The sequence below is a fragment of the Engystomops pustulosus genome, chromosome 4 (assembly GCF_040894005.1).
Source record: "Engystomops pustulosus chromosome 4, aEngPut4.maternal, whole genome shotgun sequence".
Lineage (NCBI taxonomy): Eukaryota > Metazoa > Chordata > Amphibia > Anura > Leptodactylidae > Engystomops > Engystomops pustulosus.
The window spans coordinates 223855781-223868893 of NC_092414.1; positions in this window are offsets into that span (position 1 = coordinate 223855781).

Below are 13113 nucleotides of genomic sequence, written 5' to 3' on the forward strand. Positions count from 1 at the left end.
AGACGGCTGCCATGTCCAAGTACATCAAAGAGAACCTGCAAAGAGGTTTCATACATGAGCTGTCCTCTCCGGCTGGCACAGGATTCTTCTTTGTCACCAAGAAGGACGGCTCCTTGCATCCCTGCATATACTTTTGCAGGCTAAACAAGGTCACGGTTAAAATACGCTACCCCTGCCGTTGATAACAGAACTCTTTGATCGGCTGCATGGTTCCAGGGTGTTTTCTAAGTTGAACCTCTGTGATGCTTATAATTTCATCCGGATACGCAAGGGTGATGACTGGAAGACGGCGTTTAACACCCGTAATGGCCCCTTTGAATATCTAGTGATGCCATTTGGACAATGTAATCCTCCTGCTGTCTTACAGGAGTTTGTGAATGCCATTTACAGGGATCTTCTGTACTCCTGTGTCATGGTTTAACTTGATGATATCTTGGTCTTCTCTCTTTCTCTGACCTCGAGACCCATCAGTCACATGTACGTCAAGTTCGTGGCCGAGTTTCTGCCAACCGTCTATATGCTAAGCTACGCTGTCAGTTTCACCAGCACAGCCTTCCATTCCTTTGCTATATAAATTCCAACAGAGGCCTCCAGATGGATCCTGATAAGCTGTTTGCAGTTCTACAGTGGGCATGCCCAAAAGGTCTACGAGCCACACAGAGGTTCCTGGGTTTTTCAAACTAATATTAGAGAAGAGCAGTTTGCAAACGATTATCTGCAGTTTATTCCGAATTTTTCCACTCTGATGGCTCCTATTGTGGCACTTACTAAGAAAGGTGCCAATCCCTATGCCTGGTCCTCTGCAGCTGAAGAGGCGTTCTCCAAGTAGAAGTCTGCTTTTTCCGCGGCCATGTTCTCACTAGTCCTGACACAGAAAAACCCTTTCATCTTGAGGTGGATGCATCCTCCATAGGAGCTGAAGCTATGCTCACCCAGAAAGGGCCTAAGGGCCAAACTCTCAAATGCGACTTCTCTTCTGGACTTTTTCTCCCGTGGAGAGAAATTATTCTATTGGTGACGGAGAACTGTTAGCAATCAAACTTGCTCTGGAGGAATGGTGGTATCTACTGGAGGGAGCTCTCCATTTCGTGTGTGTGTACACTGACCACAAAAACCTCTTGTATCTTTAGACAGCCCAGTGCCTGAATCCCAGGCAAGCCCATTGGTCGCTGTTTTTCTCTTGCTTCAACCTGCTGATCCATCCTGTGGTCAATATTATCAAGGCTGATGCACTGTCCCGTTCTTCGGATGTTGTTGGAGAGGAGCCAGTCCCACGGCTTTCCTGATCTCTCCTGATCAACTTTCTTGTTGCAGCTCCGGTGGATCTTCGGCAGCTTCCTCTTCGCAAGACATAGGTCAGACTTGCTCTCCAGAAGAGGATTCTGTCTTGGGGACATTCTTCGTGTTTGGCAGGCCACCCAGGGATGCAACGTTCCATGGCCCTCACATCCCGCTACTACTGGTGGCCCCATCTAGTCAAAGATGTCCTGGATTTTGTGGGATCCTGCTGATCCTGTGCCTGTAAGAAAGCCTCTCTTTTCAAACCGACTGGACTGTTACTTCCATTGCCGATTATCTCACGTGGCTATGGACTTTATTACTGATCTGCCTCTGGCAATGCTGTCATCTGGGTGATAACAGACCGGTTTTCCAAGGTGTCCCATTTTGTTCCCCTTCCAGGTCTCCCATCTTCTCCACAGATTGTCAGTTTGGTTTTCAAACATATCTTCCGGCTACATGGACTTCTGCTGCACACTGTGTCAAACTGAGGGTTCCAGTTTATGTCCAAGTTCTGGCGTTCCTTGTATAACCAGCTGCAAGTTAATCTGGACTTTTCTTCTGCTTACCACCCTCAGTCGAACAATCAGGTATAAAGGGTGAATCAGACTTTGGGCTGTTACCTCCGCCACTTTGTTTATGTCCGTCAAGATAACTGGGCTGATTTGCTTCCTTGGGCTGAGTTCTCCTATAACTCCTTGGACTCTGGGTCTGCTGGTGCAACTCCATTCTTTGTGGTCTATGGACGAATCCCTCCTCCTCCTCTTCCACTATTTTCTCTTTCTTATGTCCAGGCGGTAGAGAATCTGGAGCAGGACCTCAAGTCAATTTGGGACCAGACCTTTCAGGCTCTTCTCCGTGCCACAGATCGCACCGAGACTCAGGCTGAAAAGAAGCGGTGTCTGTCCCCTGTCTTCTCTCCATGTGACAAGATACGGTTGTCTTCCTGATATGTATGGCTAAAGATACTAAGCTACAAGTTTGACCCCCGCTTCCTCAATCCCTTTGAAGACTCTGTGGCCTACAAACTTTGCCTATCTCCATTGATGCACTTCCTGGACTCCTTCTATGTCTCTCTCCTGAAGCCTGATGTCTTGAACCGCTTCTCTCAGCAATCTCCTCCTCCTGAGGCTGGTTCCCCAGATGTATATGAAGTTAAGGAGGTGCTGGACATGAAAACCGTGAGAGGTAAGCGGTTCTTCCTTAAAGTCAGGCTTTTCACAGGATTCCCTGAAGGATCTTTGAGCTATAAGTTGAGAAGAGAAAGCTTCCTGTACCCTGTGCTTGTTCCTATCCTGTTCCTTATTCCTGTATCTGCTGATCTTCTGTTGCTGACCACGGACTTGAACTTTGACCTTGCATCTCTGCCACCTGCCTTGATTACGTGCCTGTACTCTATTACAAGACTGCCTGCTGTACCTTTACCCTGAACGAGCTGGTTTTGCTGGCAGGCTCTGGTAAAGACCAGGTGCCACTTAGATTCCGGTCCAAGGTGTCGGCTAGTACCCTCTCCCAAGGTGTTCCAGAGGGTCCACCAACCCAGAACTCTGACAACTGGTTTATTCAGAATTATTAATCTATTTATTTAATTATTCTTTCCCTTAAAGAATGGCTTGACCAATGTACAAGTTATTCCTTCATCCTCATAGACTGTAAGCTCCTGTGGCACCCCCTCATCCTCATAGACTGTAAGCTCTTGTGTCACCCCCTCATCCTCATAGACTGTAAGCTCTTGTTTCCCCCCCTCATCCTCATAGACTGTAAGCTCTTGTGTCCTCCCCTCATCCTTATAGACTGTAAGTTCTTGTGTCACCCCCTCATCTTCATAGACTGTAAGCTCTTGTGTCACCCCTCATGCTCATAGACTGTAAGCTCTTGCGTTACCTCTCATCCTCATAGACTGTAAGCTCTTGTGTCACCCCTCATCCTCATAGACTGTAAGCTCTTGTGTCCCCCCCTCATCCTCATAGACTGTAAGCTCTTGTGTCACCCCCTCATCCTCATAGACTGTAAGCTCTTGTGTCACCCCCTCATCCTCATAGACTGTAAGTTCTTGTGTCACCTCCTCATCCTCATAGACTGTAAGCTCTTGTGTCACCCCTCATCCTCATAGACTGTAAGCTCTTGTGTCCCCCCCTCATCCTCATAGACTGTAAGCTCTTGTGTCCCCCCCTCATCCTCATAGACTGTAAGCTCTTGTGTCACCCCCTCATCCTCATAGACTGTAAGCTCTTGTGTCACCCCTCATCCTCATAGACTGTAAGCTCTTGTGCCCCCCCTCATCCTCATAGACTGTAAGCTCTTGTGTCACCCCCTCATCCTCATAGACTGTAAGCTCTTGTGTCACCCCCTCATCCTCATAGACTGTAAGCTCTTGTGTCACCTCCTCATCCTCATAGACTGTAAGCTCTTGTGTCACCCCCTCATCCTCATAGACTGTAAGCTCTTGTGTCACCCCCTCATCCTCATAGACTGTAAGCTCTTGTGTCCCCCCCTCATCCTCATAGACTGTAAGCTCTTGTGTCCCCCCCTCATCCTCATAGACTGTAAGCTCTTGTGTCACCCCCTCATCCTCATAGACTGTAAGCCTTTGCATGCAGGGTTTTCACATCTATTGTTTCTGTTATTGCTCTGTATTGTCTTGTTTTATTTGCATATGTCACCTATAACTATTTATCTATTATCTCTCCTACCCATCTATTTATCTAAGTAGATAATTCCAGGAATAGGGAATAGTGCTCCAAAATAAGGTAAAAAACCTGGGTGTCTTTATTCCATGTAGCAACATTTCGGTGATGCAGAACCTTTATCAGTACTGTAATTGAAAATTTCTTTAACCTGATTCTGGTCTCTTTCGATGTTCTATCTTTGTATACCTCTATCAGCAATGAGTGTTGTGAAAAAATGTTTACGAAAATCTCAGTACAAGGAATGGGAAATTTTGTTTAAAATGAAATTGTTAGACCTTGTACTGTATAACAACTATTTTCTTTTTGGTAATGACTTTTTTGTTTAGTTAAAAGGGATCCCGATGGGTGCCAGCATGACTCCCTGGAGGAGGAGTAGATCTATGTATCTCACCACTTCCAACACGTTCTGAGGTGGTGGAGATACATTGACGACGTGTTCCTACTTTGGACCGCCCCCCTCCAGGGACTTTTTCAATTCCATGAGTTCATCAACAATATTGACCCATCAAAGTTTATTCTATGGAAACAGTACAGTTTCTAGACGTGCAAGTCATATGTACTGACCAGGGTTTTAGTATTGACCTCTATACCACACCATCCTACAGAAACACTATCCTTTGATATGAGAGTAGCCATCCTCACCCCATGGTAAATTCATTACCCCTCTGCCAATTTTCAAGGGTTAAAAGGATATCCATTGACAATGACATGTATCAAAATAATGTGGGAAAAATGGCCCCTACATTTTGATGTAGGGGCTATCCAGAAAAAGTGATCAAAAAGAATTTGACCATTTCACATGAAAAAAGTAGACAAGAGTTACTGGTCCCTGCAACAAAAACGGAATCTAGACCAGAATTCCATTTCTTTCTACATTCAATGATAAAAGCGACAGAATCTCAACAATAATAAGGAAACATTGGCGGATTTTGGCCAGTGAACCCCCTGGATTTCCTGAATATAGCAATCCCCCACAGTTTTCGTTTCAGCGTTCAAAAAACATTAAAGACCGCTTGGAAAAATCTTATGTGGTTCCCCTAAAAAATATACACAGAAAACCATAAGTGGCATTCAAAGGACAGGAAGTTTTCTTTGTCACTTTTGTGTGAATTGTTCCCATGCAATCAGGGGTAATACATTTAAGCACAATATCAGATAAAACATTATCTGGATTGCATTAGTGATTTTGTAGTTTATAAACTAACCTACCCATGTAACTTCGTATACATTGAGGAAACTACCCTTGATTTCAAAATGAGATTTACACATTATTGGTGTCAGGGCTTTGAGTCTGTGGACCCTCTGGACCACCGCGGGAGATGGTACAAGCCGTCACCTGGGACCAGAGTCTAAGTGGCACCTGGTCTTCACCAGAGCCCGCCACAAAGCGGGATGGTCTTGCTGCGGCAGGGTACCACCAGGTCATTCCACAGGTGTGACTAGCCCGCAGTGGCTGCCAAGGTAGTAATGCAGGAGACACTCTGTACCCGGAGTGACAGCGGGAAAACAGCACAGACATGCACACTAGGACTCACGTCAGGAATCACAGGAGCTGGCACATGGATCAGGAACACAGGAATGGACTGGCACATGGATCAGGAACATAGGAACGGACTGGCACATGGATCAGGAACATAGGAATGGACTGGCACATGGATCAGGAACATAGGAACGGACTGGCACATGGATCAGGAATACAGAAACGGACTGGCACGCGGGAACACAGGATACACAGGAACACAGTATACACAGGAACGTAGGATACATAGGGGATGGCTTAAAGCAAGGGTCACAGCAAGGGGCAGGAATTTATGTCAGGCCAGCACCAATTATCGGGGCGCTGGCCCTGCAAATCCTTGCGAGGAGACAGGGACGTGCACACGGAGCCGCGGGAGCAGCAGAGACCACCGCAGGAGCCAGAGGAGGTGAGCACCACCGGACTCCAGGGGCACATGGAGGGACATGGGTGCGCCTATAATATGAGACAGGGATCGCGGGAGCACCTGTGACAATCATTATACAATCCATAAGTGCAGACTGGATTTACCAGTCAGCAGACATTTCACAGACAAAGGCCTTGAAGAATGACATTTGAAATTCCAACTCATGGACCTTATCCATCCACCCAGGAGAGGAGGGAATAGAGAATCCATCGCCTACAAACTCTACAACCTGATGGTCTGAATATTGAATTCAATTTGAGTACCATAACATAGAGCGTTGTGTTATTGAAGCAGCTGTATGACCTGTGAATTTTGCATTGCCATTTTGTTGATCCTCTAAAGTATAAAGTACATGTTATTAGGGGAGAACTCCCCCCTCCAGCGATACTTACCATAATGCCATTTTTTTTCTTTTGTCTTCTAAGATTTTGGTGGGACCCATGCGTCTCTGAACATATTTTGTGCTACACATGAAGATACCCTCTGAGTCGGCTAATGGTTGAAACACGGGGAGACTGCCAATTCGCGGTCATACAGTGCTCTGCGAGTCCTATTACATCACACTATGCTTGATCCGGATAATATAGTGTGTTTACGACACTCGGCAAGGAAAAAGACCTATTATATTTACATTGCTCCATATTCCCTTATCCAATATGGCCGCCACATCTCTGGAACTTGCTGTGCGCATGAGCCAGCTTTTCTCTCGACGGCAATCGTCCTCCATAGTGGGAAACACTCTACTTCTGTTTTTTTCGGAGAACAACGAATGTTACACACATCAGATGAATGAAACTAATGAGACCAAGATGGAGCATCGATTGATTTTAACATGCACTGCACTTTATATTTTGCACTTGTACTTTTGTTTTTATAGAATAATTATCAATGTAAAACTGAAGTTCTTTATATATTATACTATATGTTCATGTTTATTGCACGATCTTGTGACTGACCAATCAGAATGTGGGTTGGTCTTTATATATGCCAATGCTGGTCACTATTTTGTATGCTTGAAAAGGTGGACTCCAAAATGTCACATCTCTAGAACAAAGAACACCCTGCTGCCTTTCCCGAAATATCTATCTATCTCCTATCTATCTAAAAAGTAGACGAAAAAAATCCACAGCAGCACAATGTAAAAAAACCCCTAAAAAAGGGGGGGGGGTGCAAAGGCTCTATAGTCCTGGTAAAAGACTTACTCATATAGAAATCCAAAAAACAGAGGCAGCACTCCAGATATTAAGTGAAAAATTGGAAGGGTTTATTCCAAAACCGGCGACGTTTCGGTGTTTATCACCTTTTTCAAGCAATGTGCAAATACAAATGGGCAAACTTATATACCCCCTGGTAGGAGGGTTCACAGATGTGACATCATAATCAAATGTGTGAATACAGAGTTAATTAGAATAGCAGCAGTGACGTAAGTAAAGTGCTAGTGCATTATAAATAGACATCAAATATACATTAGAATTCATACTATAATATCATGTGTATACAGTACTAGCAAGAATTGGAACTGATTACCCATGTCCGGCGTCTCCCTATCTCTATAATGGCGATAGTATACTTGTTCACGTCTGTAAAACTCTACTGCGCATGACCGGAAGTCAACTGAGTATGCGCATGCGTAGAGAGTAGAGTGAAGTGAGAGGTGGCCATATTGGAAAAGGGAATCGCAACATTCATATATGAATAAACGACTGGCAAAATCGGGTCAGTAAATATACAGTACATGTACTAAAATGTCTTATAGACAACAGTGTGCAGTGGTATATATAAATTAAGGGACCTAGTCACTCATTACGGGCCGAACTGGAAAAAGCTTGGCAGAAATGCCTGTACTGTACTGTACTGTATATTTACTGACCCGATTTTGCCAGTCGTTTATTCATATATGAATGTTGCGATTCCCTTTTCCAATATGGCCACCTCTCACTTCACTCTACTCTCTACGCATGCGCATACTCAGTTGACTTCCGGTCATGCGCAGTAGAGTTTTACAGACGCGAACAAGTATACTATCGCCATTATAGAGATAGGGAGACGCCGGACATGGGTAATCAGTTCCAATTCTTGCTAGTACTGTATACACATGATATTATAGTATGAATTCTAATGTATATTTGATGTCTATTTATAATGCACTAGCACTTTACTTACGTCACTGCTGCTATTCTAATTAACTCTGTATTCACACATTTGATTATGATGTCACATCTGTGAACCCTCCTACCAGGGGGTATATAAGTTTGCCCATTTGTATTTGCACATTGCTTGAAAAAGGTGATAAACACCGAAACGTCGCCGGTTTTGGAATAAACCCTTCCAATTTTTCACTTAATATCTGGAGTGCTGCCTCTGTTTTTTGGATTTCTATCTAAAAAGTAGAAGATCCAGAACAGCACAGCTAGCGGTGGGTGCAGAAGCCGGTGATCCCTTGGCCAGGGTCTCCAATATAGGTTCAGGGAAGAGGCAGCACTCCTTGTAGTGGTGAAAGGGGTGAGGCTTGATTCCATAAAAAGCGACGTTTCGGCGTACCGTTACACCTTTATCAAGCATAGCGTGAGTAACAAACAGCCAACTATTTAAGGACCAACAGACCTGCTGATTGGTCAATGGTAAGTGACAGTAATTCAGTGTACATCAAACAGAACAGTGACAAACAAGCCGCCATCAACGCCATACCTTCAATACACATGCACTATCCAAGCCGATTACCTCACTTCCGGTTTCCTGGAGGTCAAAGTATACACTTCCTGTTTGGCACTGAACACGCGTGATACAACAGGTGGCCAAGCAGAAACAATTTGTTTTTCATGAATGAGTAGGAGGAGACGTGGAGGAGGCCTACAAACCGATGGGCGTGTTTTACTGTCACTTACCATTGACCAATCAGCAGGTCTGTTGGTCCTTAAATAGTTGGATGTTTGTTACTCACACTATGCTTGATAAAGGTGTAACAGTACACCGAAACGTCGCTTCACCCCTTTCACCACTACAAGGAGGGCTGCCTCTTCACTGAACCTATCTATCTATCTATCTATCTATCTATCTATCTATCTATCTATCTATCTATCTATCTCCTATCTATCTCCTATCTATCTCCTATCTATCTATCTATCTATCTATCTATCTATCTATCTATCTATCTCCTATCTATCTATCTATCTATCTCCTATCTATCTATCTATCTATCTATCTCCTATCTATCTCCTATCTATCTATCTCCTATCTATCTCATATCTATCTATCTATCTCCTATCTATCTATCTCCTATCTATCTCCTATCTATCTATTTATCTCCTATCTATCTCCTATCTATCTCATATCTATCTATCTATCTCATATCTATCTATCCTCCTTTTCTGTCTCATGTAAATATCTGTTTATCTTTATCTTTAAAGGGCACCTACCACCACGAATCTACCTATAAAGGTAGATCGGGTGGTAGGTGGATGTATGGGACGTGAGGATAGCCCTTTTTAGAGCTAATCCTCACGTCCCCGCTAGCCTAGCATAAACTTTATTGGCCTAATATGTTAATTTAATTAAGCGGCTACCGGGGCGTGGAGTAGCCGTACACGAGGCTACACGGCGCGGCTACTCCACGCCCCAGTAGCTGCTTTCCCCCGCCTACCCTGTGATCTTCGGCCCTCGTCCGAGAAGCCGGAGTTCTGCGCATGCGCAGTAACTCCGGCCTCGTTCCCGAGATCGTGCATCTTGGCCGGAGTTACTGCGCATGCGCAGAACTCCGGCTTCTCGGACGAGGGCGCGCAGCTGCCAGGAGCTGCGCGCCGAAGATCACAGGGTAGGCGGGGGAAAGCAGCTACTGGGGCGTGGAGTAGCCGCGCCGTGTAGCCTCGTGTCCGGCTACTCCACGCCCCGGTAGCCGCTTAATTAAATTAACATATTAGGCCAATAAAGTTTATGCTAGGCTAGCGGGGACGTGAGGATTAGCTCTAAAAAGGGCTATCCTCACGTCCCATACATCCACCTACCACCCGATCTACCTTTATAGGTAGATTCGTGGTGGTAGGTTCCCTTTAATGTAAATATGTTTTAATGTATATAAACCTCACAATATAAAAAAAATGCACATCCAGTATTTTAATTCAATCGGACTTAACTAAAACTGAGTTTCTGCTGGGAGCATCATAGAGGATTATGAAGCTGGGAATCCCAAAAGTTACTGGACTTGTAAGCAGTAACAATCTAAGCGTCTGTACCTAGTGGGGGTTATGGTGGGGGATTAAGGGGATGTCCTAATTGTTCAGAAGAATCTCATCTGCCGCCTTCATTGTGTTTTAAATGTGATTCATAACATATTTTGTATCATATATTTCAGTGATGGGTAACCCTATATCCTCCTGTGTCATACAGAAGGGGCCTTCTGTGTCCATTTGTACAGTATGTCCACCTCCCCAATGTCAGCTCCCCCTCTTTCCACAACCACTGCATTTTGGTACAATTTAGGTCTCCTATGATGCTACAAGTGTTGGTGTTCAGTCTCTATGGTGGTGGTTACAGTTAGGAGTGTTACCCATCTATGGTATACTGGTATTATTCATTCACCGTGTGGGGGTATTATTTAGTAAGTCTACGGTGGTGATATTCAGCCAGTGTCATCTTCTGGTTCTGCAGTCGTGGAGTGGTTGGCCTAGTTTTTCTCATCATTTTAAGTAACATCTGAGACATGGAGCCAGGAATTGGCAGGTTCTTTAGACACCAGACTTAATGAGCATGACTTGGAAATAAGATCTGGGCTCCACCTCTTGCCCCCCACCCTTCTTTAAATCATGATGCCTTTGTTTGGCAAAAAAAATTGTCTGCCACCAACTTTCCTCACCCAAGAATGAGGACAAGCAGATTGAGGACAGTCGGCAGTACACCACGGTTTTGGAGGAGAAGTCTACATTGTCCTACTTTAGGGCAAGTGGTCATGGACATTGTCACCAGCCTGAGCATGATATAAGTGACAACCAGACATTCATGGATAAAGATGATGATGTTGGCAATTGCATGTGGGTGCCATTGCAAGAGGTGGCCTCATTTTCATTGTTAGGGGGTAAGGTTGTTAGAATGTGGATTAGCAGATTACGGTGGCAGCAGTGGTGATCTAGAGTAAAACGTGCCTGGCATAAGCCAGAAGATGAAGTGTAAACACCATGGCCTTGTGTCATCACATTTTGTGTCACATCAAGTAGAAAAAGAATTTAATGGTATAACCCAAGACTGCAAGTGCTGCACCAAAGCAGTGTGGAGGTGGAAGTAGGGGCTGCTGAACTTTTAAGGAGAGACTTTTAAGATAAAACATGCAAAAGAACTAAATTAGCAGAACCTAACTCATTCGATCTCCATCTTATTTATTGCATCATCACCCTGAGTTCACAGTCTCAACTCGCCTAATGGTAGATATAGCTCTGCTATCAGGGCACCAACATATAGGGAGCAAGAAGGTGCTGTGATGGTTTGTGAGTGATAGAAACTAAAGGTGTGATTGGAGAGGGAGGTGGAGATCCAGGAAAATGGCAATGATCATAGTGAGTGGCAGGAGGTAATGGCCAATAGTGTTGAAGGCACTAAAATATGTTTCCTTCCAATCTCCATTTGCCATTCTCATCACATTCGGTTGCACAATCTTTTCATTTGTTGTCTCAATACGGACCTCAGCTCGTGACTCCTTTGGCTGTATATGATGGGATTAAATAATGGAGTCATAATGGTGTAAAGCAAAGAAAGACCCTTATTGAGGCTGGGGGAGTAGTTACATGAAGGAGCTCCATAAACCGAAAGTAAAGAACCGTAGAATAAAGAGACAACGAGCAGGTGTGATGTACAGGTGGAGAAGGCCTTGTGCTTCCCTACGTGTGCCGGCCTTCGGAATATCGTGAAAAGAATGCAAAAATATGTGAGACATATAAAAGCAAAAGGAAATAAGGTTACGCTTACAGAAATGATCAAATCTTCCAGCTTTACAATGTAAGTGCTAGAACAAGATAATTCCAGAAGAGCAATGGGATCACAGAAGAAGTGGTCAATGATGTTGGAGCCGCAGTACTGAAGAACATAGATTTGGGCAGCTAAAATGATGGAGGTCATGGTACCCAAAAACCAAGACCAGAACATGAGTTGACACCGGAAACTAGTGCTCATAATGGAACTATAACGTAGAGGATCACAAATGGCCAAGTATCGGTCATAGGACATCACCGTGAGGATGAAACACTCTACAGTCTCTGCAACACAAAACAAGAAGAGCTGAATGATGCAAGGGCCTAAAGAAATGGTGGCCCCTTCCTTCAACACCACATGTAGCATGTAAGGTGTGATGAACAAGGCGATCAGTAAGTCGGTAGCAGCAAGGTGGCCTAGGAAGAAATACATTGGAGAATGAAGCTGCTGATGGATTGACACCAACGTGCTGATGGCAGAGTTACTGACCAACGTCATTACGAAAAACACAAGCAAAATCGAAAATGTGGGAAACCTTAAGTAACTGAGGTTCTGGAATCCAAGAAGAAAGAATTCTGGGATCTGTGTTTGATTCCAAATTTGTAGAATCTATAATAAAGACAAGAATCTTTATACATAAATTAGACTTCTATATGATACATGTCTCCTGTGATATATTATTACTGGAGTTGATATCATCTGGTTATTACCAGGATTTTACAGATGCCACAATCACTGGTTCAGATTCAATGACAAGAAACATCATGGGGGAGATTTATCATTAGTCGGTGTTTTCTAGACGTTAGCTCAAAGAGTCTGACATGGACATCAAAAATAACTCAAAAGTGTCTCAGAAACAAACATTGAGATGACAAGATTCTGAAACAACATTGTACCCGTCCACTGGTTTTGTGTGGCACATCATACAAGGGTGCTCAGTCTGTGGCATCGGACCCATGTTCTGGTCAGATTCCATGGACAAGTGCCATAGTTAGGACTCCTTTCATCATGCTGAGTCCCTGTCTGTCGGCTGAACAGCAGCACCGACACCTTTTTGACCTTCTCTAATTAAAAATACGGGTCATCCATTCGATCACAACCAGGCTGCCTCTGAACAAGGTCAAACCATAGAGTCCTTAGTCCACCGCTTGCTGGTGGGGCTTCTTCTCTGATGAAGTATCACCAAATACTTTATTAGTTTCAGCTCACAGTGTTGGCTCAGTTGCTTTCCAAGGTCCAGGTCTTCC